The following is a 6,464-nucleotide window of genomic DNA, read 5'->3' on the forward strand; positions in this document are numbered from 1 at the left end:
TGCTAGCTAGTACGCAGTACGGAAAAAGTCAGAATAACGAAAATAAACTCCACCTAAACTTGGTTTATATCTGACCCAGATAGACTGCAGGTCATAACTTCTTACCTGAAGTTCAGTTCACACTTGGACCGGCGGCCGCCTCGGGTCTCTTTTCCTTCTGCGTCCCCTTTCCCTCATCCACCTGCTGCCTCCACCACTTGTTAATGTTACAGAATCTGTGGAAGCTCCGCGATAGCCACCACACGAAGTAACGAGTAACGACCCTATCTAAATCCCAGTAACGACTAACGCGTTCCTGATTTTGGCATAATAACTAGTTACCGTGCTCGTTACCACAATAATAACGTAGTTACTGTAACGCGTTACTTAATAACGCGTTAGTCCCAACTAGCGTTGCCAACTCCCTGAGAAATAAATAAGGGACACCTCGTGGCCAGGGCCGGGCGACCCAGTTGTCTTCACCCTTCCCAGTGTGGTGAATTTTTTAGCTCTTTTTTTGTGTGTGAAATTATTTTTTTTAACCATTTGACTTGAATTTGATTTAAGTAGATGCGTATTCTTTGTAGCGTTGCCAACTCCCTGAGAAATAAATAAGGGACACCTCGTGGCCAGGGCCGGGCGACCCAGTTGTCTTCACCCTTCCCAGTGTGGTGAATTTTTTAGCTCTTTTTTTGTGTGTGAAATTATTTTTTTTAACCATTTGACTTGAATTTGATTTAAGTAGATGCGTATTCTTTGTGATATCAACACATGGGAAACAAAAATCATTTAGCCATTTATTTTTAGCTCAAAATGACAACATTAACACAATAAAACAGGTCTCTTTCTTAAACAGAAGCCTGTCATGCTTAACTTTTGATAATAAAAGTAAATCTTTCTTTAAAAGAACTCTGTCCTGCTTAACTTAAAATTATATAAATTAATAGAAAACAATAGAAAGAAAAATATTCTTGTAACAGTGCACATTTAGTGCATTTAGTGCAATTGGCTTCAGCAGAGGCATTATTTCAGCTTTTGCTCCCGTTTGTAAACCCACTTGTTCCCATGATTACGCATCATAACTCATCATCATTATTCATCTATGTATTACTTTTATGTATTACTCATCTATTTGTTGTAATCATCTATCCTTGCAGTTGTTTATTACACAAAATAAATTATATTATCACACTTCTGGCCACATAGCGCTGATATTCACTGCACATGCCCATTTTAACCTTAACCAGAGGGTTTAAAAACAAACAAACCAGTGTTTACCATATCTGGTTCTGCCGTGGCCTGGTAGACAAAAATTGGTTAAGGGTTCCCCGAGCTTTCACGCCCCTCATGTTCTTCATGTGCCCACCATTAGAAGCATGCCTATGGAAAAAGTGCGCCGGCACACAGTGCAGTGCGCTTTATAGGTGTTATCGTGAACTTTTCCAGCCAGGTGTTTTCCTTTTCCCATTCTTCCCTGCACTTTTGCAGCCTTTTTTTCTTTCTCTGAGAGGCACAAACATTGCTGGTCTAATGCCTGGCTCACACTGTGCGATTTTTGGCCCATTTTGAGCCGATTTTTGAGTCGTGATCGGCCCGATTTTGGCCTTCATCGTGCATAGTGTAGTATACGTGGGGTAACGAGAAGCGATTAACACCTCACGACCAGCTCCCGATCATCAATCGCTCGTGAGGGTGTCACCGCAGCCGCTCACACTGCTCACGCGCAAACACGTAAACGTCGGTGAAAAAGACGGAGCAGCACGGCTGTGCAGCGTGTGATCTGGACACAAGCGATGGAGGCACAACTTGTAGAACTTTGGAAAGCTCATCCGAGCCTTTTCGATGTGGCATCACCAAATTATCACGACCACAACAACCGTGAAAATAGTTGGATTTACATTGCTGCTCAATCACAGCTGCCTGATCATGTTTGTCATTAGTAATTTAGCAATGTTGATGGCGGTGTGTGTCTGTGTGAGTGAAAGACAGAGAGGGAGAGCGAGCGACAGATTTTCTGTTATAACCTTCATTTTATGGAGGCACAGTGTGACTCAGGTCGCATCAGAGCATCGGGCGGTATAGTGTGAGACCCTGCATCGTGACCTACGAACTTATAACCCATGCGAGCCAATCGTGCAGTTTGAAAATCGCACAGTGTTTGCCCAGCTTCAGGTGTACTGTCGTCTGAGACTTGCACCGCAGTGTCGGCGTTTATTTCCCTGTTGGCCATGCTTTTTGTTGTGGTCATCTGTTGTCTTCCGGTATTTTCTCCGCAAGCGACCTTTCCTCAACCAATGAGATGAGCGGTAATCTGAATTGTCATACTCGAATTGTCATAAGTGTGCTGTCAGCTCATTGGTCACAAAGCAGGGGCGGGGCTGGGAATTATGGTTTCAAACAAAGCGTTAATTACATTAAAACTTATAGACTACTTTTGATTCTCACTGTATTACGGGACAAAGTGCGTCCCTTATTAGCTCAATACGGGACGTGTACTTTTGTTTCTAAATACGGGACGATTCCGTTTTTTAAGGGACGGTTGGCAACCCTAATTCTTTGTGATATCAACACATGGGAAACAAAAATCATTTAGCCATTTATTTTTAGCTCAAAATGACAACATTAACACAATAAAACAGGTCTCTTTCTTAAACAGAAGCCTGTCATGCTTAACTTTTGATAATAAAAGTAAATCTTTCTTTAAAAGAACTCTGTCCTGCTTAACTTAAAATTATATAAATTAATAGAAAACAATAGAAAGAAAAATATTCTTGTAACAGTGCACATTTAGTGCATTTAGTGCAATTGGCTTCAGCAGAGGCATTATTTCAGCTTTTGCTCCCGTTTGTAAACCCACTTGTTCCCATGATTACGCATCATAACTCATCATCATTATTCATCTATGTATTACTTTTATGTATTACTCATCTATTTGTTGTAATCATCTATCCTTGCAGTTGTTTATTACACAAAATAAATTATATTATCACACTTCTGGCCACATAGCGCTGATATTCACTGCACATGCCCATTTTAACCTTAACCAGAGGGTTTAAAAACAAACAAACCAGTGTTTACCATATCTGGTTCTGCCGTGGCCTGGTAGACAAAAATTGGTTAAGGGTTCCCCGAGCTTTCACGCCCCTCATGTTCTTCATGTGCCCACCATTAGAAGCATGCCTATGGAAAAAGTGCGCCGGCACACAGTGCAGTGCGCTTTATAGGTGTTATCGTGAACTTTTCCAGCCAGGTGTTTTCCTTTTCCCATTCTTCCCTGCACTTTTGCAGCCTTTTTTTCTTTCTCTGAGAGGCACAAACATTGCTGGTCTAATGCCTGGCTCACACTGTGCGATTTTTGGCCCATTTTGAGCCGATTTTTGAGTCGTGATCGGCCCGATTTTGGCCTTCATCGTGCATAGTGTAGTATACGTGGGGTAACGAGAAGCGATTAACACCTCACGACCAGCTCCCGATCATCAATCGCTCGTGAGGGTGTCACCGCAGCCGCTCACACTGCTCACGCGCAAACACGTAAACGTCGGTGAAAAAGACGGAGCAGCACGGCTGTGCAGCGTGTGATCTGGACACAAGCGATGGAGGCACAACTTGTAGAACTTTGGAAAGCTCATCCGAGCCTTTTCGATGTGGCATCACCAAATTATCACGACCACAACAACCGTGAAAATAGTTGGATTTACATTGCTGCTCAATCACAGCTGCCTGATCATGTTTGTCATTAGTAATTTAGCAATGTTGATGGCGGTGTGTGTCTGTGTGAGTGAAAGACAGAGAGGGAGAGCGAGCGACAGATTTTCTGTTATACCCTTCATTTTATGGAGGCACAGTGTGACTCAGGTCGCATCAGAGCATCGGGCGGTATAGTGTGAGACCCTGCATCGTGACCTACGAACTTATAACCCATGCGAGCCAATCGTGCAGTTTGAAAATCGCACAGTGTTTGCCCAGCTTCAGGTGTACTGTCGTCTGAGACTTGCACCGCAGTGTCGGCGTTTATTTCCCTGTTGGCCATGCTTTTTGTTGTGGTCATCTGTTGTCTTCCGGTATTTTCTCCGCAAGCGACCTTTCCTCAACCAATGAGATGAGCGGTAATCTGAATTGTCATACTCGAATTGTCATAAGTGTGCTGTCAGCTCATTGGTCACAAAGCAGGGGCGGGGCTGGGAATTATGGTTTCAAACAAAGCGTTAATTACATTAAAACTTATAGACTACTTTTGATTCTCACTGTATTACGGGACAAAGTGCGTCCCTTATTAGCTCAATACGGGACGTGTACTTTTGTTTCTAAATACGGGACGATTCCGTTTTTTAAGGGACGGTTGGCAACCCTAGTCCCAACACTGCTTATTTGTCATGTGGCCGCTGATGATCTCATTTTTAGAATTTGCATCAGAGACTTGTGACATGTTAGCAGACAGCTTTGATTGCACTGCTTGCTGCAGTTACACTGCCTTCTCTTCCTTCTCGTTGATTAGTCATTCTGACATTGAACCTGTTGATTGTGTGATAATAAACATTCACAATTTAGCAAAAAAAAAGGGGGGGGGGGGGGTGAAACAGCAGCAAACAAAATCAAAACATTACCAGATTTTTAAAGGACAACTTCATCATTGCTATGCTGGCAAGTAAAGCAAATTTATCAGCTATTTACAGCCACATGCAATCATCTTCATGCAGCTTGTTTTTCAATGAAAGTTCAATGGTTCATTCAGATGTTTGTCTGACCTTCTCAGAGTCCTAAATGCCTCTTCTATTCAGCTGCATGAGACTGAATCACTGTCATCTTGAATAAACTATGAGCCACTTCAGCCTTGGAGGCTCCACATTGTTTGACAAAGAAATAAATCAGCAGGAATCACATTGATGGCAGAGCTCTTAGATCAAAATGTTGAAAAGCTGCTGCACTCTCACTCACAGCGATACCACCTGGACAAATGAAGCAATTTTTAAGAATATATATATCAAGAGTCACCCAGCTGATTCAGTCTGTGAGCAAAGGAGAGCAATTGGTGATGCTAAATAAAGCTGCCCATATTTTCTTCCTCATTTCCAAAAGGCTATGTATTTTGTCAAATGTGTTGTAGCTGCTATTACTGCACAATACACCATATATGGAATATCTGCATCATGTGTGCTAGTGGATACACAGTGAGATACTCCACATTTAGCTTTGCATTCAAAATTAAAACTGCATCACTCAGTTATAGGTGTAATTACACTGGTGTTGGTTCATTTTAATCTAATTAGGGGAATTATCTTCAGATGTTAATATCTGATGTTGCTGTACAGCAGCTAAACCAACCCTTTGTAATTTCAGTCTAATTTCATTTTTCTTCAACCCATGCTCACAATTAACTCACAATTCACCATCCCAAATCACCTTAGCTAAACCTTGCCCCATAAATCGATGGTCAAAGCTTTTGCTAGAACAAGACAAAAACGTGAGGGTGGTGCCACCGAGGCGAACGTGCGTTGTATCCAATCCCATTGTTTTATAGAAGAATATTAACATGACCTTCATAGAAATGGCCTTGGGGCATGGGTAATCTAATTTAGCTTGAGTAATGTTGCCTGTCATTAGGAAATGAATACAGTTGGGTCCCTCTGAAGGCTGTGCAATCTAGTCTGGTATGGGTAAAATTAGCCACCAATTAAGGTTGTTTTTCATCCCGGAATAAAAACTCTAACAAGGAAGCTGGCTGCCATAATTGAAGTTAATCACTGCTGAGCTCAGATGTGGCAGTCCTGATTTCAGGAGAGGTGCTTTTGTACGTTTCGTTACTCTCATTGTACATTTCCAGCACTGACGGCTCACATGTGATACTCCCGGTAATGCTGATAACAATCCATCGAGTGGCACTCACAAGTGAGTCGGAGCTGCCTTCTTACCAGATGCTGTCATCTCTTTTCAGTGTCTCTCCCCGCCGGTCGACTGGCATGGGGTGATCCCTCCAGTATGACACGGCTGTTGCTTAGAGACTGCGCCGCTGTGAGGTGTTTGGTCTCTCTACAGTCACCGGGGGGATCGCGAGCAAATGAAGCAGGTCAGAGGGCCACGCTGCAAGACAGGAAGCACCAAAAGACACTATTATTACACAGTTAGAGACAAGTGGCTGCTCTCACAGACTTGACAAGCGACTGGCCCTTTGGGAGAAAAAGCAGTTTTCGCTGCAGGTGAGATGCGATAATGAACACAACTGTTTTTCATCTCCTCTCGCCCCCCACAGTGGGTGTTCTGTATTTAAGACAGATAGGAGATGATTTATCTTTTATGATCAATTTCTAGGTTGAGTTAGTTACTGATGGCTACAAAACACTCTGATCCTCACACATTAAATTCATTTCTAAGAAGATGAGATATCAGACTTGCGTGCCAGCATTATATCCTTCATCCTCTCAAGCGACTTTCCCCTGACTTTTTCTTTTTTGTGTGCTCTTGGTTTAATGTTTTGCCTTCTAGTGGTT

The sequence above is a fragment of the Neolamprologus multifasciatus genome, chromosome 4 (genome assembly GCF_963576455.1).
Source record: "Neolamprologus multifasciatus chromosome 4, fNeoMul1.2, whole genome shotgun sequence".
NCBI classification, from domain to species: domain Eukaryota; kingdom Metazoa; phylum Chordata; class Actinopteri; order Cichliformes; family Cichlidae; genus Neolamprologus; species Neolamprologus multifasciatus.